Here is a 23265-nt window from a genome sequence, read left to right as displayed (position 1 = left end):
TCATTGGGAACAGAGCGGTGGGGCTCAAGACATTAAGAGACAACTTGGCCCATCTGTTAAGCAGGACCACAAGGGACTATTATTTAAGATCCAGGTTAGACCTGGCTCTAGGGCTACATACATTCCTAGAAGTCTGCGCACCGTAAGCCACGTTGTCCAATCCGTATCAACCGGCAGCCCTTTCAGGGGGACCAAGACAGATTTAGGCCAGCTAATAGTAAAGCCTGATGCCTCCCCAAATAGACCAAAGATATGCAGCACTTGTTGGGTATAATTCTTAAAGATAATTTAGATAAAGAATTCCTACAAGACACATTTGCTCACCTTTCAAATCATGAAAGCCACAGGAGCGTTGAGCAAACCAATTTGCACTTATTTATATGCTCCTGTTTAGAAATGTCGATATCTTCCCGATGCCCTACCAGCTTCCGTGAAAGTGCTCATCCAGTCAATGAGGGCCAGAATACTAAGAAGTCATGCAATGCAATACAGCAAGACAACTTGCTCTGCTGCATTGCATGACAGGGAGAGAGCAGGAATGTGCCATATCTACTAAGCTATTACTCATTCCTGCTCTCTCCCTGCGCAGGCACACCTAGTGGAGCCTAGCACCAATGCGCCATGGTGTAAGGGTGCCTGCATTACAGGCAGGATTGTTTTTGTGCTGGAAGGGACACCTTTGTAGACAGAAACAGAAGCAGTAGACACAGAACGAGAAATAACAAATAGAAATAAAGATCTATCTCCTCATTATGCCATACCATTTTGATGCATTCCCAGGCTTACTAGTTTTACAAAATCTTTGAATGCACCAAAAATCATGGGTGGATGCGTGGAACACCCATGCTCCACCCATGGAGTGCCTTCCCAATTCAGACTAACGTGAGGCGGCAGGCCCTGACTTGTGCTATTCCAGATTTATTAAGCCACACAAAGTGGTTTTGCGTGGCTTAGTACCTCTCACTGAAGCCCTTGCATTGCTTTGCGTCACCTTACACACACAAGGCAACGCAAGGGTTTCATAAATCTTTCCCTTCGTATCAGAAGAACATTCAGACACAGTGGTAAGCTGCCATTTTATCAGCACTCTGCAGCACCCACTTTCAATGCCTTGAAGGGAAACACCTCCAAAAGATATTCCAATGAAGATTTCACAAGATTTACAGAGGGATCTACTTTTCTGAGGAAATCTTACTTGCTACTAATATATATATATACATATATAGCGCAGGGCTGTGTAAAAAAGTTATTATGCCTGGTAAATTTGCAAAATTGTTAATTTTGTATTCTACAAAGTTTTCAAAATGTAAAAAAGAATCCACAAGGGACTGGTTATACCAGAAAATGTCTTCCGTTCAATTTTCAGGCTTGATAATTTTGAAGAATTTCACATAATTTCCCACAATTTACACAATTTTTTACACTGCTTATATAACATTGGTTTTTTTTACCAGTGCCTAATTGTACACATTCCCTAACACGTAGGCATTGCCCACGCACGTGGCCTCCAAAAGTTGGGCTTTCTTTGAGTGCCAGATGTAGCCGTGCAGAAGAGAACCAGGAAGTTGTTACGAAATTTCGATTCCTGGAAAGATAGTTGGACGCTTGCCCAGACCAACAGTGGGAAGCAAAGGAAAACAGTCATTGTCACTCATCAGCAATAAGGGTTTGCATATCACCTTAATCCCCGAGCTGGAGCCTTAACAATGTCCCAGTTATACGGTTTAGTGTCCTAATGAGGAAGAGATGCTTCATAAACAGCACTCCTTGTGATCCCGGTGGCTCAGGGCTTTTAATGTTGTCAGACACGCTCTTGAAACTAGAACCAACCAGTTTATGTCAGAAAGAAAAGAATGGAAAGAGGTTTACTCTCAGGTGATATACGAGCCGTTCTCCAAGACCTGCTGCATTAGAATTGTACGCAGTGCACGGATCTTTGTGATATGTAATTATCTTGTTTAACAATGTATTATTTTTCACAAGGGTGATTGACTGGAGAATTTGTCTGAGTGCTTTTCTGGCTCCATGCCCTCCTGATGGTGGTCTTCACTGGTTCCTGACGCCACACCGATGTGGCATCCTTGCTTAGAGTTGATGACAGAAAGTCATCGAAAGGACAGGATACACTGCTTTTGCTTAAGTGTATTTTACTTGGATTTCTAGGAAGCATCTATGTATGCCTGGGTATGACTGGTGAATTGTAGGTGACTAATGATGAAAAAGGTTGACTAAAATTCTCCACTGATAATAGAAAATATGCTAATATAAAAAAGGATCTGCCAGTTTATGCTGCTCAATAGAATGTGAGCTCCTATTTCTCAACTATATGGCACACAATATATCAATGAAGGAAGAATGGAAGTCTAAAGGACTGTTCCTTTGTTGAAAAAGCAACCAAAAACATTTTTAGCACCCAGTTTTCACTTTTCACCTATTACTAATTGAGCAGATACAGGGCCTCATTTACAACAATTTGACGCTGGGCAGTGCTGCACATGACTTTGCTGTGCAGCCCTGCCAATGGCCAGGAATGCACTGTGTCTATGAGATATGGTGCATTCCTGTCCTCTTACACTGCAATGGCACACAAGTGGCTGCATAGCGCCAGCTCAGGCACCTGTGCTCCACAGCACAAGGGTGCCTGCTTTTAAATCAGGTTGGTTTGTGCAGGAAGGGACATCTTCCTCTGCACAACCAAACGTTAGGCCAGCCCTGGGGAGGTGCAGGGTTTTCACACATTTCCAGATTTATACTAAGAATGTGTCAAAAACCCCACCTCAATGCCCATGGCACACCTCCCCAAGGCAGTGTGACACAATGCAGCTATTTGCACTGCGTTGCCTTACTTAATAGCTACGAGGCCATGAAAAGCCATGCAGGCTGGCATTCTGTGGCCTCGTAGATATAAGTCTGCACTGAGCGCTGCCAGAACATCAAAAAAGTGAAGTTCTGGTGGAGCACTGTGCTGGTAAATGAGCCCCATACTGTTTACTCCTGATCGTTGCTTGAACACTGTCCCCTGCTCTCACCTGGTGGATATTGTGTGGTACGGTAGTACTGTGCCAAAAATGGTGTTAAAAAGAATAGCACACGTTATACCCCATTGTTTACCACAAAAGTTATTATCAGGTGCCAAAACACATCTGATACCACGAGCAAACTATATTTATACTGGAGCGTTGTGTCGCCCATTAAAACAACCTATCTTGGAGCGATGCCATTGGTGGGGATTATTATTGTTATGACCTTTGATTATTTTTTTATTTTTTTTATTTTTGGGCCTCATTCTGCCAAATTACTTATTGGCAATACTCTCTTCCCATCTCTGGTGAAACCAGGCCGGGTTAGAGTCGTTCCAATCAAGAAAACAGAGCTGCTTCCACTGCCACCCTTCGCTGGTATGCCCGTAAAACAGAAGGGAACAGGACCGACAGCAAATCATTGGCTTAATCATTGGACTCCAGGTTTTTTAATCCAGTCCACCAACTTAGCCCATACTTTTTTCAGACTGCTGGGATCACATGTTATATATCATGTTGACTTATATTTATAATATTCTTTTTACACTCCAGAAAAGAAGGTGGAACACCAGATTTCCAAGATTTGCAAATGTCCCGTCTCCCCAGTAAAATAAAAAAAAAAAATTATTTTGCATCCATCTTATTAATACAGGTGACACTATCTTGACATGTTCCAAAGAATACAAGTAGGGGACTTACCCTCACCTGTATACCTGTAACTTCTGTTAAGAATTCGCAGACTTCAAACCAACATTTTTTGATCTCTGGGCATGTTATGGACATATGTAAATCATCTGCTGAAGGGTCTCCACATCTTGGGCATGCATAGTGTGTTCCTCAAACTTTTGCCAGTCTTGCTGGGGACCAATACACTCTATAGACAGTAAAAATGTGATTTAGTTTAAGATAAGCAGGTTTAACTGTCTCCCGAAGCATTACGAAAGAACCCGACCAAACTTCACTCAGGTTTATGTTTATGACATCATCTCCCCAAAGCTTTTGAATGTCCTTATCCAGTTCATCTTCTGCATTTACCAGAGTATGATACCACAAAGCGACCTCCTTCTTGACAGTCCCGATTTTTATTGCTTGATCCAACCAGGTATCATCTTCCTCTTCTTTCCAGTCTTGACTTGCCCACCACGCTGAGAGATGATAGTACTTGAATCTAGTTAGTTGGCCCCCTGTACATGAACTCAACGTTTCCCAGCCAACTAACTCCATTCCCAGCTACAGATCTTCCCATCGAGAAATTCCCGCATTCTTCAGAGGAAGACTGAGTGAGTCTTTCAAACTCTCCGGGATTCCTGGTGATTCCCATATCGGGTCTCTAGATGAATAATAAGATATTCCTAGCTTTTTCCGGATAAAGACCCATACTTTCAATGCCTCCTCTAAGATCTTCAGTCTCACTTTCTTAAAAAACTTCGGGTACCCAAAATTAAATAGGAATTGATCTTGCCCCTCTCACAGCTCACAAAACATTGCCCCAAAAAGGCCTCCTAATGCTGAGCTGTCAGCTTTATTTAAGAGCATCCTACAGTTCTTGAAATAAAAGGCATGCCCATATAGAATCAAGTCAGGAAGTGCCAGCCCCCCTTCTCCAACCTCCTCCTTAATCTTTCCCAAGATATACGGGAACCCTTCGAGGCCCAAATGAAGCTACCTATCTTTCTTTGTAGTTAAGCCATCTACCTTTTATAAAATAATAATGGTATAGAATTAAAAAGAAAAGTAACTTTTGGTAAAATAATCATCTTAATAAGATTGACTCTACCATATAAGTTTAGGGGAAGGTATGCCCACCTAATCAGCAATCTCCCTACCTCCTGACTAATCTTCCTCCAGTTCACAGTGGTCACTTCCACTAATTTCTGTGTGATTATAATACCAAGGTAGCGCATATGCGATTTTGCCCCCGGGGTTTGTATTGGTTGGTTCCATTCCATATTTTCTGTTTTGTTTCTGTTTACCTTATATCCTGATATCTTTCCAAAAGCTTCAGCTTTGGTCATTAGGGAAAGAATAGCCCTCTCGGGGTTCAAAGTATACAGTATAAGGTCATCACCGTATAAAGCTAATTTTATCTCTAGGTGTCGATATCTAAACGGAACAATAGTGTCATCCTTTCTAATCCGAACCGCTAACGGTTCAATATACAGAATAAATAAAAGCGGAGATAGGGGGCACCCCTGTCTTGTTCCGCGCGATATATTGAACCAATCTGTTAACTCTCCATTTACAAGCACCCTTGCTCTAGGTAAACGATACAGGAGTTGAATGGCCTTCATTGTGTTATTAGGGAAACCGAAGATCTTTAGGGCTTCCCAAAGATAAGGCCAATGAACTTGGTCAAAGGCCTTAGCGGCGTCTACTGCCACAACTGTTACTGGTAGATTGTAAGTTTCTGCCAAATCCACTACACCAAGCATTACGAAGGTTAACTCGTTGAGCTGCCTCCCGGGAATGAAGCCTCTTTGATCACTGTGTATGATGCATTTTATAAACTTGGCTATCCTGACAGCAAAAATCCCTGCGAAAACCTTATAATCGGTATTCAACAGTGATATAGGCATCTGCCACAAGGGGTCTTTATTAGGTTTCAAAATTAGAACCGTTGCCTCAGCCCGGGTTAACGGAGGATTTTCCCCTTCTATCAATATTGCATTAAAAAGCTCTTTAAGGACTGGCACTATAGAATCTAGAAAGTTAAGATAGATCTCAATTGGGAGGCCGTCCGGCCCAGTCGTCTTCCCTCTTGCCATCTTTCTCAGCTGTAGTCGGATCTCCTCCTCCGTTATCATAACTGCTAAAGACCCCTTCTGATCTTCTCTAAAATTCGGGAGTTCAATTTTCTTTAAAAAGCCCTCAATATTATCCCTCTCAGGAGAGATATCCTTTTTATACAGTTCACTCATATGTCTGCAAACTTCCAGACCAATTTTTATATTTGTGTCAACTATATCTCCTGTTGTAGACTCTCTTAAACTACTTATTTGATTGCGAGCTTTATCTACTTTGGCTTTCCAGGCTAAGAGGGAGCTGCTTTTCTCACCATATGCGAAGTATTGTAATTTGCTAACCTTCCATCTATCCGACAATGTCTTATCAAGAGCTCCTTGGTATTCTGCTTGGAGATGTTCTAATTCTTTGGTCAGCAAGGCGATCTTGCTAAAACTCTCTAAAGATGCCTTTTGTAACTCCTGCTCTTTACCTTTACTTTTAATGGTTTTTAAAAGTGTTTCCTCTTGCTGCCTAATACTGCGTTTTTTGCCTACCAGTATAGCCGTACTTACAGATAATAAGGAAGCCTTAAAGGAATCCCATATAGTTTGAACTTTTGCTGACCCTTTATTAGCTTTAAAAAAGACTGAGACCTCTTCTTGCATCTTAGATATAACCCCCTCGTCTAACAAGATTGTCCTGTCTAAGGTCCACCTTATTGTACCCCTCTTATCTTGAAAATTCAAAGAGAGAAAAACGGCCGAGTGATCAGAGAGTATGGCGGGTATATGCTTTATTTTTTCCACCCCCGTCGACAACTCATGGTCAATTAGAAAGTAATCAATACGTGAGCGGTGGCCATATTTCTTACTGAAGAAAGTAAAATCCCTCTTATCTCCCATCTTGTTTCTCCAGATATCTACTAAATGTAGTTCTTTAATCAAGGTTTTAAGTACCGCCGTTGTTTTAGGTGGACTAACATATTTGACTTTGGAGGTTCTGTCTAACTCTTTACTTTGGACAATGTTAAAATCCCCTCCAATTACCATGGGGATATTAATTGGCAATAAACATGCTTCCAATTTAATTAATGCATCTGGGTTGTCCTCGTTTGTCCCATAGTAACTAGCACAAACTATTGACATTCCTTGTAGTTTTATCTTAGCTAATAGCCATCTCCCAGAAGAATCCGTCTGGTAGCTTTCCAGTTTAATTCCACAGTTACTTCTTATGATAACTGCTACCCCTCTTGTATTTCCACTCTGATCTGAACAGGCGATATCCTGAACACAAGCCCACTTTTTAAACGCACTTTTACATTCACTTTTTACTAAGTGGGTTTCTTGTAATAAAATAACTTTGGCCTCAGTTTTCTTAAGAAATTCCATTATTCGAGCCAACTTTCTCATCGACTTCAAACCATTAACATTCCAGGATATAAAGTGAACAAAATTCTTATTCATCTATCGAAAAATTTGGCCTCGCTTCCTACCTACCCCTTCAAAATTGAACCTATTTTGCACCACCCTATAAAGGAGCGATAAAAGAACAAGACATTTTATCGAAATCCACCAACTATAAGGCAGAGTAAGGACATTTGTTTTTCTTTTCTCCCCCATGCTCCCAACCACCTGTGCCCCCCCCCCCTCCCTGGGGCACCCCCCTCCCTATCTCTTAGGCGAAGGCCTTCGAGATATCCCCGTGCTAGTGAGAAGCGAATCTCTAAAACAAGCTCAATATTTAATCCCGCAAAGGAAATAAAGAAAGAAAAATGTTAGGGCGTGTTATGTGTACTTTAGTGGCAAAATAACTAATACTTATATCTAGGTAACTAGCTTTACCTGTTCATTCTACTCTTCTATGTGTATTCTATATACATATTATTTGTTATCTGTTATATTGTGCTCCGATCTCTATGGACATGGGGGTGCCAGGGGTGCTAAGGGAGCTAGATGCACTATCTACTTGATTCTCCATTAGATTCTCAGCTAGAGGGAAAAAACGATTTTCCAACCTCAGTGGTTCACCCTGACTCAACTGCGCCCTCGAGTCTTCTGTCGATTTCCCTGCACTTCAGTGCACCTCTCTTTCCCTACTGGTCCTGCCACCTGCTCCATGATTTTAAAGTTGGACCTGAGAGAGGGGGGAGGCTTTGAAAGAAAACATGTTTCTCTAGCTCCGCACTTTATTACTTTGCCTCCTTTAGGGTTTTTCTTAACAGGAGTTACATCTTGAGGAGTGTTTACTGATTTACCCCTTCCCGCTACACTCTTCTTTTCGGGGGCAGAACGTAAAAGATATCTACTCCTCCTCCCTGGTACATATTGCACTCCCCCACCAACATCTACAGGATCTACGCGAGTATTCAGTGCCCCGATATTATCCTGATCAATCGTGGAGCCCCCAATACCACTTAGCAACCTCGTATTATCAGGGCTCTTGGTAGTTGGCAGTAAGCCACGGGGCAGTAAGTCACAGGGGAGGGGATCTCTCTCCATCCACCCCCACTTCGCTCTAGCGCTGGCGTTTGGACTATATATTCGCTCAGAGACTTCAGAGACTTCTGTTATACGAAGTGTAGCTCTCAGAGTTCCCAAAGCACCTTCTTTAAATGCCCCCTTTGCCAGGGCTATATCTGCCTTTCTATCACCCTTTACCTGCCATATACATAGCCCGCATGGTTTCGTTGGGGCTCCCCTTCCTCTATTGTGCAGCCTCAAGGTGAAAGCCCGGGATCTCATCAGTGAAACAGCCGCCTGGCTCCAGCTCCCGTGCGGGGTGGAGTCGCGTCTTGCTGCCGTAGGGAAATCTGCGTTAAGGCCCACACAAGATATTACCTTCCAACTCACTCAAAAATGGTACAGTTCCACGTCAAATCAATTGCGGTTAACTCCGCTGCAGCCACCTTGCTTCATATCTCGAAAACGCCGTCAATCCATCAAATTCGCCAGATTCGCCTCACTGCTGCACGGAGACTCTCCCGACCGGCTTGCACTAGCCTATCTCATTAGTGAACTCATTCATCAGTCCTAAAGGCTTTAGACAAATGATGGCACATGGTTAAACAATGGTTAGCACAGGAAGTGACTCTTCTTCACTGCACTGTCAATACTTGACATTCGCTCTGGTAAAGCCTCAAATTTAGGTAAAGCATGGTGAACAACCAACAAACAGAACTACCAATAAGTTGTCTAATCACCGTGCCTATGTGAGTTGCACTTAGAATACAGTCTTACTACTTTTCTAGTCTTCCATGAATCCCTGATTTCCAAACCCCAGTAGCCACAGAATGTAACCATCAGGCTTGGTTGAGCTCTATGAAAGTTTGACCAGATTTTTGCTGCTGGGTGGTCACGGCATTGACTTCCCATGAAGCAACATGTTCATCATGTACATCTTAAGGCTATGTATTTGGTAGTTTTGGAAAATGTATAATAATGGCCCCAATTTATTTCTCTTGATTTGATCCTCATCAGTTCCCGGAAGACAATTTGAGTTCCTGACCTTAAATGTTGCATATAACTCCTCGTTTTTAGCCAGTTATGGCTTTTTGAGTGTTGTTTTGGAAAGATCTGCGACTTACTGTCCAAGGCTAGTCCAATTATGCTCTCTCCACAGGAAACTTTAAGAGATATCTGTTTTAAAATTGGTATTTTTCTTCCTCTTGTGGCTGTGTTTCTATCAGTCTTTCTAGAAATCCTAGGGCCAAGATGCCATTGAGTGAATGTGGCACTTTAGAAATATATAAATGGACCATGATAACATGGGTGGGACAACAAAGAGCAGTTCTAGAATTACTACACCCAATAGCTTGCGGCAAACACATCTAAACATTTATCTTCTTCCTAGACCTTCTTATTTCATATACACACTACTCTAAGGAGGGATATGTATTGTTTAATGCAATATTCATCATGATGTTCTGAGCAATGCATTCTTCCTTTGGAATATTGTATGTTGTCAGCCTCTAGAATATGTGTTATAAGGTACCTATTACATTACATTAATGTGGTTCTTTTTACAAAATACGTTTAAATGTCTCTCTAGCACTGTGAATAAGTAGGACCATCTCACCTTATCAAAAGCTTTGGAGGCGTCCAATGTTATTATGGCTAAGGGAGTGTTAAAAGTTGTGGCAAAATCAATGGCCCTTATAAGTTCATATGTGAGTTCATGTAAGTGTCTTTCTTTAACAAAGCCTCTCTGATCTTCATGAATTGTAATATTTGCGATATTTGCTAATCTGTTTGATAAAATTTTTGTAAAGATTTTATAATCTGAATTTAAAAGAGAGATTGGCCGATATGACTCACATATTTTTGGATCTTTTCCTGGTTTCAGAATAAGAGAGACTGTAGCCTCATTCCAAGACTTTGGTAGTTTTTTACCCTGTCCCAATATCCCGTTCATCAGCACAGTCAATAAAGGGGAGACTACTTCTACTAAGATTTTATATAGCTCCGTTGGTATACCATCAGGCCCGGCCGCTTTACCCCCTTTACTCATTAAGATGGTCTTAACAACTTCCTCCTGAGATATTTCTTGATTCAGACTAATTTGTTGATTAGAATGTATAGGTTAAGTAGACTCTGCAAGCCAGCCCTCTGTGTCTTCGTATACCACTTCGTCTTTCCCCTCCGTATATAGATCACTAAAAAATTCTTCAAAGGCATCAATAATCTCGTCTTCATTATTCAATAAATTCCCAGACCGATCTTCTTTAATTTCCTTAATTCTGTTCTTATTTTGTTCTGCCTTAACTTTTCATGCTAGGAGTTTACCTGCCCCTTCCCCATATTCAAAATGTGCTAATTTACTGGCGTCCCATCTTTTTTTATTCGTACTTGGAGGATCTCCGCTAACTGATTTTTCATTAGTAACTGTTTTTTCACTAACTCCATTTTTTCCTCCTCTGAGTCTGTTTTTTTAATCTTTTCATCTATTCTCTTCAACTCCTCCTCCAGATGTAATATTTCTTTTTTATATATTCTGTTCCTATAACAGGTGATTCCTATGATCTTGCCACTAATAAAAGCTTTTAAGGTGTCCCACACCACTCCATTTGAGGCTGTGTGTCTATTAACCTCAATAAACTCTTGAACCTCGTCAGTGAGATTTTCCATTATTCCACTATCTGTTAATATGGTACGATCCAATGTCCACCTTCTCTCTACATCTTTATTACAGTTTTCCAGTGTTAGCAAGACTGCCGAATGATCTGATAGATGGGCCGTCTTATACTCTATATCCGAGATATTTTGTCTCAGACTCCAATCTACCAAGAAGTAATCAATTCTGGACCTGGTTCCATATTTCTTATTATGAAAGGATGTACCCTGTGAGATTCCTGCTCTCTCTCTCCAGAGATCACAGAGTGTGTGTTGGGTCATCATAGCCTTTAATAGAATACGTGAGTTAGGAGTTGGAGTTGTTCTAGTTTTGCTTGACTTATCTAAATTGAGATTTAACACCACATTGAAGTCCCCTCCCATAATTATAGGGTCAGGGAAATCCAACAAGTTTGCAAAGAAATTTGTTAGGGGCTCGCAATCATCGTGGTTTGGGCCATAATAACCTACAAGTGTTAATGATTTATCATTGACCTTAACCTTTGCTATAATCCACCTTCCCCCTTTATCCACTCTTGTATCAGTAGCCCATACATTTGCTCGTTTTTTCACTATTATTGCGACGCCTCTTATATTACAACTTTGATTTGTGCAGAGAACTTGTTCTACCCAACTTTGTTTGTCAAAGAGGTCAAAGCACTCATTTTTTAACAAATGTGTCTCTTGTAAAATTAAAATATGTGCCGATGAATCTCTCAAGTACTGAAGTATTTTATCTTTTCGGCCCTTTGCTCGTAACCCATTGACATTCCAGGTTAAGATCTGAATGGACATATCCGTTTTATTTCATTTTTTGTTTTAATTAACTCTGAGGATCTTAAGGATTTTTTTGTTTTTTTCCCACTTGCTCCCCACCTTGTGCTCCCCATCTAACCCCCCCACCCATCTTACCCTGGAGAACCCACCCCTGCTTCTTCTCCTTGGACATGATGTCAGTCCAAGTTGTCTTTGCTCCGACCCCCCTCAGCCCCATTTTTGTACTTCCTGTTTTACTATATAAACCATCAAGCAGCTTTCCCTATTGCCTTATATACCTCTTTACTTCCTTACATCCTCCCCACTTCCCTTTATACTTTCCAACAGGTCGTCTGCTTCTTTAACATTTCTGACCATATACATTTTATTGTTGTACATAATACGTAATGATGCGGGGAATTTTAGTTGGACGTTGGCCCCAGCTTTCTTAAAGTCATCCATACGTCTTCCTAACTCCCATTGTCTGTCCAAAGTCACTCTTGATAAGTCTGACCTTATTTCAAAAGAAAAGTCGGGACCTTTTAGGGACTTTAGTTTTAGTGCCGATAACAAAATTGTTTCTTTGATCGCATATGTCTGGAAATTTATAAGGATTTTCCTAGGTTTAGTTTTTCCTGGATTTTTTCTAAAGGGGTCCCTGTGAACTCTCTGTATATCTTTAGCAATTTCTTCTTCACTTTCCTCTATCTGAATTGCAGATTTTATAATGGCTACTACAAACGATTTCAGGTCTCCTCTTTCCTTTTCTTCCGGTACATTTAATAGTCTCAAATTATTTTTCCTCGAATTATTTTCAAGTTGTTCCACTTTCTCTTGTAAACCTTGTTCATCTTTACGGAGTGTTTGTATTTCCACTCTACTGTTATCAAGATCCTTTCTTAATTCCTCTACTGATTTTTCAAGGGATTCTGTCCGGTTGGATAGAGCATCTAGTTTTTTATCTATAGTCTCACAGAAGCCCCGTATTTCCCGCTGGTTTGTCTCTGATACCGAGAAACCGTTCTTGATCTCTGTGGTTAATTTCACCATCATTGCCTCCAAAGAGCAAGGTGTTGGATCTACTATATTTCTGATCTCGGGCGTAGTTATGTTACTGTTCATAGTATTTTTATTCAATAAGCCCGGGCTAGCTGAAGTTACTACTGTGTCCTTCCCATTGCTACCACCCACCAAATCTATCTTATCTTTAATGATTTGGGGTTCCTGGATGTCACCCCCCTCACTGTTATTGATCAGATAGACGGAATCATCTTTATGCCCTTCTACTTCCATTAGAGATGGCCTTTTTAATTTGAGGACAGGCGGTTGAATTTTGAAAAAAGAACGTAGAGATAGAGTAAATTTCAGCTTAGGGTCTATGGGCTCTACTTTTTTCTTTAGTGTTCTGCCTCTTTTTTTCGCTTCTGGTCTCTCCCTATATGGGGGCTTTTGTGGTTCTTTTACTGCCCCCTCGTGAGAAACTAATTGAACCCACCCTTTACTGTCTTTAACCCCTCCAAGTAACTCCTCTTGTTTAATTTGAGACTTTTCACACTCCTGGAGCCCTCTTGTTATCTGCTCCTTGGGGGTCTCATTCGTACAACCCCCCTCCTTTCCCCCCCTACCTATCAAGATTTTCGGGCCAAAGCGGTAAGCGGTGAACAAGGCTAGTCCAATTATGCTCTCTCCACAGGAAACTTTAAGAGATATCTGTTTTAAAATTGGTCTTCTTCTTCCTCTTGTGGCTGTGTTTCTATCAGTCTTCCTAGAAATCCTAGGGCCAAGATGCCATTGAGTGAATGTGGCACTTTAGAAATATATAAATGGACCATGATAACATGGGTGGGACAACAAAGAGCAGTTCTAGAATTACTACACCCAATAGCTTGCGGCAAACACATCTAAACATTTATCTTCTTCCTAGACCTTCTTATTTCATATACACACTACTCTAAGGAGGGATATGTATTGTTTAATGCAATATTCATCATGATGTTCTCAGCAATGCATTCTTCCTTTGGAATATTGTATGTTGTCAGCCTCTAGAATATGTGTTATAAGGTACCTATTACATTACATTAATGTGGTTCTTTTTACAAAATACGTTTAAATGTCGACAGTCAAATACATTTATACACTTTTTCCAACACAGAGGCGCACCACAGACTGTCAAGAAATCCACAGGACAATACTCAGACTTAGTTAAACAACATGTTAGGAATTGGGTTTCTGGCTGGCAGAGGAATGCAACCGGTCCAAGCAGGAACCACAATCCAATCAGAATAAGTCACAAACACACCCTAAATTAACCTGCGCTCACCCTCTGGTAGCTTGGCACAGTGCAGTCCGGCTTAGCTTAAAAGGCGATGTGTAAAGTATTTGTGTAACACTTCAAACAGTAAAACACTGAAAACACCACACAAAAGAAAAATAGAACGTAATGTAATTAACAAAACAAGACCAAAAGAACAAAAATTCAATAAAAAGAACCAGAGTTATGAATTTTTAAAGAATAAACTGAAATATAGTGCATACAAGCATAAATTGCAGACCGAGGCAATCTGGTCACGCTAAACTGGGTCAAATCCAAAAGTTCAGGCCAACCCTGATGGAGCGCGGTTCGAATACAGGACTAGGTTTGGCCCACTGGAAAGTACCTTGGTTCCATCGTTGTCGAAGGTAAGATGGGGGGTGCAGGTAAGGTGATGGTCCACACTGGGAGGGAGATGCATCAGTTCCGAGTCTCACAAAGGCGATGATGTGTCCGCAGTGGGAGGATGATGTGCCATGCAGCAGCGATGCATTGGTGTCGAGCCGTGCAACGGCTGTGATGTGACGGTGCCGAACCTCGCAACAGCTGCGATGTGTCTGCAGTGGAGGGGATGCACCAGATCCAACCCTTGGATCGATGGCGATGCATGGATCCTGCTGGGACAGCCCTTAGACACACTCCAAGGGTACAGGATTAGGTTGGCACCACTTGGCAGAGCAGACTCACAGGTGGCAGAGTCCAGGTGCTGAATCAGGTGAGTTGGAAGTCTTTTATTTCCCTGAGACTTTAATTAGGAGGCAAGACAGCAAGCCCTTGGAGTCAATCTGGGTTGAAGTGATGTCTGTCCAGTCCTTCTCAGTCAGGTCAGAGAATCAGCAGGTAGCAGACAGCAGGTCAGCACAGCAAGAAAGTAGAACTTCCAGATCAGCAGTCCAGCAGAGTGGCAGTCCTTCACCAGTACATCAGTCTTTCTCCCTAGCAGAGTCTTCACAAGTTCAGAAGTGTGTTGAAGTGGTTGGGTCAGAAGTCCAATTCTTATACACAGTGGTGCCTATGAAGTGGGGAAGACTTCAAAAGAAGGGCTTTGAAGTGCACAGAGGTCCTCCCTTCCTGTACCGGCACCAAACTCACTACAGGGGGAGAATGCAGCCCTTTGTGTGGAGACAAGACACAGCCTATTCAGGTGTGAGTGTGAGGCTGTTTGCAGCTCCTCCCTCCCATCCCCCAAGGATGGCACAATAAGTCACACCTAAGCTACCACTGTGTGTCGCTGTCTAGAGGGAATGCACAAACCTCAGCTGTCATCCACCCCAGACATGTATTGGAGACAGGCTGCAGACACCCATGGCTAAGAGCAGAGAAATATAATCTTTCTAAAAGTGGATTTTATAAAATTGTAATGATAAATTAGACGTTACCAGTAAAGATGATTTATCACTGCAATTAAACATTACAGTTCTAACTCCTTCCAATTCAGAATTACTGCTTATTAAGTGTAATAAGGAATCCCCCATCTTAGCCTAAGGGAGCTGCAGGCCCCACAGTAGCGAAAAATGAATGTGGGTGTTTTTTTACTACCAGGTCAGCACCTGGGCTACCTAGGGCCTACCTTAAGGATGACTTATATGTTATAATGGGGGAGTTTAAGGCTTGGCAAGGGGTTTTAAATGCCAAGTCACATGGCAGTATAAACTGTGCACACAGGTTCTGAAGTGGCAGGCCTGAGACTTGTTTTAAAGGGCTACTTAAGTGGGTTGCACAATCAGTGCTACAGGCCCACTAATAGCATTTTACTGGCCCTGGGCACATGTATTACACATTACTAGGAACTTATAGGTAAATTAGAAAAACCAAGTTTGGATAAGTCAATTAAACCATGTTTAGGGGAGTTAGCACAAGCACTTTAGCACTGGTTAGCAGTGGTAAAGTGAACAGTCCTAAGGCCAACACAAATGAGATCAGCAAAATTAGAGACAAGCAGGCAAAAGGTTTGAGGGAAGACCACCCCAGGGCTGACAGGTCTAACACAACTCCCACGCACATCACACCCACATAAAGCACACACTCACACACAAGCACTTTAACTATCGTAGCTAAGCACAAATACACACAAACGATAACTTATGTAAATGCTGGCAAAGACATACACAAAGCCCAAAGCTCATAATCTTGCTTGTTGTACCCAACATTACAGCTCATCAACGAGCTATCAAAATTCATACAGACTAGATGCAAGTACCTGACTGCATCCAAGAGTCAAGTATATCAAGACCTTTTTGTTGATATGGTGTTTTGTTCTTTTTTCATTGAGCTGCCATACCAGGGAGGTGAGACTAATGACCCTGATAAAAGCCCTGGACCCATGGGGGCCATACAGTAGAGCTGAAACATGTTGGTTTAGGGTCTTAGGACCATTGTATCCTTAACACCTTACATATTCATTTTAATTTTTAACATCCCCAACTACTCCATCAATAAAGGGATACCTTGGAGTGAGCTGGAGGACTTTTGATCTTTATGCCCCTTGGTATTTTTCTTTCAAGTGTTCCCTGGAACATGGTCGAGCCCACCCTGACCTTTAGGAGTTAGGGCGAACCCAATGACGAAGCATAACACTATTTGACTTTTTCACAGTTCCACAACCATTTTGCATCAAGGGGCTTTACTGGGGTCCAGGAGACCACTGTAAAACATATATGGGTTGTGACTCAAGCCCTGATCTACTAAGGTAGCCAGATCAGTTTTTGTGTCAATAACTACTGCCTGCTTGAAGCAGGCGCATGCAAGGAGGGATATGTTAATTTATCAAAACACCAAAGCATTGCATGTGTGCTGCATTACACAGCCCACATCCAATGCATGGGATTCTTCAGAGCTTGTCTAGGCATAGAAATTTGTTTTGGAAGGGTAGGCTTCCAGTACAAGTCCTATGTTGAACACCCAACACATGCCTTAATGCCCTGTTGCATGAAGGTGCAAGATGCAAGGCATCCTGTTTGTGTGCCAGCGCAGGGAATGACTCCAGCAAACTAATCTTATTAGCTATGGCTCAGCACTGGGTTTTTCCAACTGACCTAATGTAACACATCTAATCTGGATGTTGCACTGTGTTACAAATGAGTAAACCTGAGCCCTTGAGTCTTACAACCACAGGTGCTTCCAATGTGGATATTCTCATAGAGCCCAATGCCTGCACACATAGAGCCATATGTATCAAGATTTTTGTGTTTGTAAATTAGGCAGTTCTCAGAATCAGCCCGCTTGCGAATGCAAAAAATGTTTTTTACATGTATCAAACCATATTTTGGGATTCGGTAACCTGTTACCAAATCACAAAATGGATTTGCAATTCGGTATTTGGAAGGGGCATGTTTGGGCATCTCTTCTAAATACCGAATCGTAACAGTATGCATGTATGTTTTGTGACCGTGAATGCGGTCGCAAAACATTCTCATTTTTTGATCAACTTCAAATTGGTGGTAACCCATTCGCAAATGCGAGGGGTTCCCCAAAGGGACCCCTTCCCCTTTGTGAATGAATGCAAAAACTTTTTTAAGAGCATGCAGTGGTCCCACTGAAAAAAAAGATTGCTTTATTTAAAAGCAATCACAGGCATGGTGGTCATCTCACCCCAGCAAGCCAACATCCCCGTAATTTTAGCGTTTGCTAGGGGGTCTCAAATTGCAACCTACCTCCTTAATATTAATGAGGTAGGTAGAAGTGCAACCTCCTACGAATCGCTATGTGAAACTCATGTAGTTTCTTATATTTGTAAAGGAGGTTATCTAATTGTGATTCACTGAAAATCACAATTAGGTAATCGCTATTACAAATATTGATACATGTGTCCCATAATCACAAATTCATTTTCCCACACGCACAACACATTTATCTACAGCTCAAACGTCACTTTGTCATAGATAAAGCTAAACATAGGCACACAGCACCCACACCCTGACACTCACATTTACAACACATGCACAGACTAAAGCATTGCAAATACATATGAAGGTGCTGCAATACAGATACAGCAACAGACAGACACAGTTTAACACATATTCTTTTTCTCCTCCTCTCTTTCAAACACACATACACAAACCAACAAAAAACTAAGCATTCACAACCATTCAATTTCACACAAACATGCAACGCACAATAATCTGATTCTCAAAATGCACATAAAAAATAACACGTTCCCAGTCCAACAGCTCGAACACAAACCAACACTCAAATAATCACACAAAAACCAAGACCGCGACAAACATCCTGACACTCATAATGCCACATACATATCTCAAAGATGCAAATAAAACACTCCAGGAATGCCAACTTTCATTTTCTCGTAAATACTGCCCATTATGCACAGTTTTATGCATTTAGAACATGAACTTAACTCCAAGTTTACATAAGCCCCTTAAACAGGTATATCAACACAACAGGGTATGTGTTATATAGGCTCTTTTTCAATTTTGCTTGAAATTGGGTATACCTTGGCCTCCCAATAAAAGCATTAATTAGGCCAAAAAGATACACAGATTTAATGAACACTCTGTATCAGCAGGACACTTTTTAAAGGAATTAGCAGATATTATATTTAGCAGATATTATATTTCAATATGCAACATCAACATATGAAGAAATTACAAATTCTTCAAAATGCAGCTGCACGATTCCTACTTGGGTTCACAAAATTTTAATCTGTCTCCCCAGCACTTAAACACCTACACTGGCTGCCTGTCTGACAAAGAGTCACATTTAAAGCTCTGTGCATTACTTTTAAATCCCTACATGGAATTGGACCAGACTAAAGAAGAAATTCAAATGGGGTTCCCCATAGAGGACTCTAAGATCCTCTACTGCAAAAAATGTTTCAATTTCAAGATTTAAATTAGCCCTCTGGAGAGGTTGAAGCTTTGTAAATAGTGCCTCAAAAGCTTGGAATAACTTACCTTTCCACCTAAAAGCCATTGACAATGTACTCCTCTTCAGGAAATCTCTTAAAACTTTTATTTTCGGTAACTAAATGTCCTAGAGCTGGAAGTTTTGGGGTTTCAGTGTGAGCTAGTGCCAAGACACCTTTGGGCATACGTGTGCTCAAGAAATTAATTTTACATAACATAACACAAACATTCATACCCCTTGAGGGTAATGGCGTTGGGGGCCTTTGAAAGGTTGTGTCTGTTGATGGGTCTGTGTTATACCTTCATCCCCTTTGCCTGAATTTGTGGGAGCCCATATCATCCTTGCCCAGTCCACGATGGTCTTGAGGGTTTTTCTGTTTCACCATTGATGCACATGGTATGTCTTGTTAGCTTAGACCCTATTCTGGAAGTATTCTAAACAACATGTGGTTCTTGAACTATAGCGGTCTTATGATGCATTAGTACCCGGACCCTAAACTAATGCTTTTCAGTGGCTGCTCGAAACCAGTGGATCCAGCCAATCCTCCAATCCCATGAGTGTAGTGGTCACCCAAAATGTTTGGCGGGGATCAGCCATTCATCAGATATGCTGAAGTGTGCAAAAAAGTGATGGATGCTTTAATTAATTTCAGCCACTGGTAATGACTCTAGGTTGCATCCCAATCCATCATTATTTTGCACACTATTTCACCTTAGTTTGGACCCAGCCATAGGCAAATCAGTCTTGACCTTGCTTCAATCGGAACAATCCAGCCCAAACTTCCAAGTCAGGTCCCGTGCACACTTTGTCACTGGAACCAAGCTGTACCCAGCTGATAAGCCCATAACTAGGACGAAACCGGTCCATGGTTTCTTGTGTTCCGGTTCAGGGAGGACTTGGCTTGGCAGTTTGGGCTGGATTGTTCTGATTGGAGCAGGGTATATGATATGGGCGAATCCAATGTGACACCTCGGGAAGCCAACTGCGGAAGCTTCAATACTACACAGAATATTCACTGGGTGAATAGTCATGAATGTACCTAGCCCCTCCTGAATTGTGATCAGCAGCGACTCCTTTATCTCTCGTGTTCACAATAAGTGAAGACTGTAGACTTGGACTGTGGATCTGAGTTCTCTCTGCAACTACAAATCTCCCTTTTTTTCTTTTTAGGACTCCTCATACACTATGGAGTAGTGTGGGTTGTGTTTAGGACAAGAGCTAAACAAACTGGTTTACAGAACTCTAAGCTAACCCCACCCATTGCAGCTAAGTCTGCTGAGAAATTAGGGAAGAACACATACATATCATAGATCTCTGGATGCTGTGCGCCATTTTGTCTGGCACCTGAGTCCATTAAGAAGCAGAGACCATACTAAAAGAACACCAGGATTTCAAGACATTACTGAGGACCTGCAAGGTCCAGCCCACAGGATTATATTGGCCTCAGACTTCAATGTTATTAATGCTATAATGTTATAGCACCCTACTGTGTATGAACTTTATAACTGTCTGGGATAGGGTGGGATATCTTGACTCCAGAAGCTGCTAGTACATTTCTTTGTACATCTTACTGTCAGCTGTTCTACATTTTGATGATGTAAATAAAGCTATAACTCTCACTGGATGGTAAGTTTTATGTAGTACCTTACATCATGCTGTGTCTGAGTTCCAAACACTCATTAGCTCCTAAGAGAAGTCTGGGCTGAGCAGCCTCTTTGCCCTTCGGAGTCAACACCAAAGAGGAGCACTTGGCATCGAGTGGTACACAGCAGTTACTCACAGCAGAACTGCCCATTAATCACTGTTTGCACTTGACTTAAACAAAGGCCTAGCAGTGGAGAAACCCTTAAAGTGTGTTCAGAAGCCAAGAGTCAATGTGCAATAGAGGGACTTCCAGGTTATGATTGGTTAGTCAAACAAGCCCATTCCAAAGGCAAGGCTCAGCTGCTGTGTGAGTGGTGCCGAGACAGTTGTGTGTGGAGCCATCTGCCGTCCCGCTTGCCGGATTGTGTTGAGGATGAACCAGCAGCAGCACAAAGACAGAGTCTTATAGGTAAAGCCTGTGATTATCTGAATGTAGGGCCTGCACATAGGTAATTAGGCTGGTGGTGCTCAGATGTTGGGGATGTTGAGCTGGCAAGAGATCCCCTCGAATGCGAACTCACTTATCAGGTGGCGTCACATTTCCCGGTGGTTGAGAAATTCCAGTGCTTGATTTGAGGTGGTAGTTTCGAGTGCTCAGCACCTGGCACTTGATCATCAACACTAGAGCTTTACATGAGCACCAGTTAAGGACACATTGATATTCATTTATGGAAGGCACTGGAAGATAACCTGATTTGCCTTGAATCACAGGATGTTGAGCCGACGCCAAGACTCGAACCTGATTCCCCAGCTCCGGGCAGCTCTTGCCATTACCCCACATACTCTCCCCACTTTTATGGTTAGTAGTTGGTTCTGTTTTAGGCGGTGCTGTCAGGAGAAATGGGCTGGTGCAAGCTGCCTCCTGACGAAAGCCCTGGCACTTATATTTTTTTACAAATTAACTACTGAGCAATTCCATTTGTTTCTGTGGCCAAGGCCTGTTCAAGGGCGCACAGCAACCAAGGTGGATGCTTAGTGGAAGAAGCAATCTGCAAATAAAGCTGTTATCTGAATTGAGCCTACAGCTTTGAGGGATTCTTATCTCCAGGTATGTATAGCATAGGTCATCATTTATCCGAAAAGTTCAACTGATATCAGGGTCAAATTAATTAACTGGAATGTGTGTTTTGTAGGGGCAGATCCGGTGCAGAAGTTGGCGACCCATCAAAATATGTCCCAAATAGGCAGACAACAAAATGGCAGCTCTAAATCTGATGGCAGAAGTTCTGACAGTGGTAATTGTGTTCAGGGAGGGCATCAGCTGGAAACCGGTGGATCTTATATCGGTAACCACCATCAAATTATGCCACAGACTTGACTCAGGGTTGCTCAGACTTCTGATGAAAGTGCTAAATCCAGAGGAAAATCTTCTTGCAGAATTGTATCCATATTACACCAGATCCTGAACAAAATTGCAGTGTCAGATTCTCTCTAAAGGGCCTCATTAAAAAAGCGATTGCGCTGCCTGTGCGTCTTTTTTTAGACGCACTGGCGGCACAGAGTGCCCACCCATATTTACAAGGCCACCTAAAATCACTCTGGGTGACATTTTATGGCCTTGTAAATATGGGCCCATTTCACGCATTACTCTGCGTGAAAGGGGCGTTCCATGGGTGTTTCGGTGGGTGTTCCCATGCAACATCCATGGAACCTGACACATTCCCAGATTTAACATTTTTGTAAAGCAGGGAATGCGTCAGAGTGCTACGCCTCCCCAGGGGAGGTGTAAGAGTGGCTCAATGAGGAGAAATACTTTTAATTCTCCTCGTTTACCCCCCTTTCTATGTGTACTGCAGAAGAAAATGCCTGCACAAAAACAATCATCCCTGTGCTGGCGCTGCGCAGGGGAAAGCACACAGATACGTCGTATTGTTGTTAATACGATGCATTCCAAGCTTTTAAAATGATGCAGCTCAGCGCAGTAAAACAGCTTGAGGCGCCACACCAGGTAATTTTTTTGTCAAATGATGCAGGTCCTCATTTACAAAAAAATTACGCAACATGCCATTGATGGAATTTTCCTCTTTCTATGTGTGCTGCAGAATGTGGCACACATTCTGCAGCATGCAAAGAAAGGAAAAAACGAGGAGAAATAAAGTTTTCCTCCTCGTTGCACAAATCCTACGCCTCCCTTGGGGAGGCGTAGGATTCTGAAGCATTCACAGATTTACAAAACTTTGTAAATCTGGGATTGTGTCAGATTCCATGGATGTTGTGTGGGAACAACCACAGCAACGACCATGGAACGTCCCTTTCATGCAGAGTAATGAGTGAAAGGGGCCCATATTTAAAAGGCCATGACAAGTCATGCAGGGTGAATTTACATGGCCTTTTAAATATGGGCAGGCACACTGCTGCAGGTGCATCAAAAAAGTGACGCACCTGCAGCGCATTAGCCTTATAAATGAGGTCCTTAAAACTTACTCCTGCAATCGGAAGGTTTTCCAGTACCATCCGACCAGATTAGGTCATAAGGCCATCATCTTGATGATGTTAAAAGAGTTAAAGCGTGTGTTTAACCTGCTGCGAGTGCTACTTAGAGATTTTACTACATCAGAAATACTGTAATGCCACTCCACCTCACGGGGAACACTAGCAAGGGGCAGGTGCTCACTCCAAACCTTTAAATGTGGGAAACCAACGCAGAAAGGTTGTTTCCTCGTGTTATTCCCCATTTAAAACAACACGTGATATCATGAGCACATTTGCGGTATTGTAATGACCTGAATCGCGGTGCTAGCATGGCCTACCCAGCATGCTCTAAATATGGGCCTAAGTGTATCAGAGGAAAATGGCCGCCTCCCCCAGCTGTGAAGGTCACCTCTCGCGCTCGCTGATA

Source organism: Triturus cristatus, chromosome 9 (assembly GCF_964204655.1).
Source record: "Triturus cristatus chromosome 9, aTriCri1.1, whole genome shotgun sequence".
Lineage (NCBI taxonomy): Eukaryota > Metazoa > Chordata > Amphibia > Caudata > Salamandridae > Triturus > Triturus cristatus.
The sequence above is the reverse complement of the archived record's forward strand: the minus strand, read 5'-3'. Positions refer to the sequence as shown.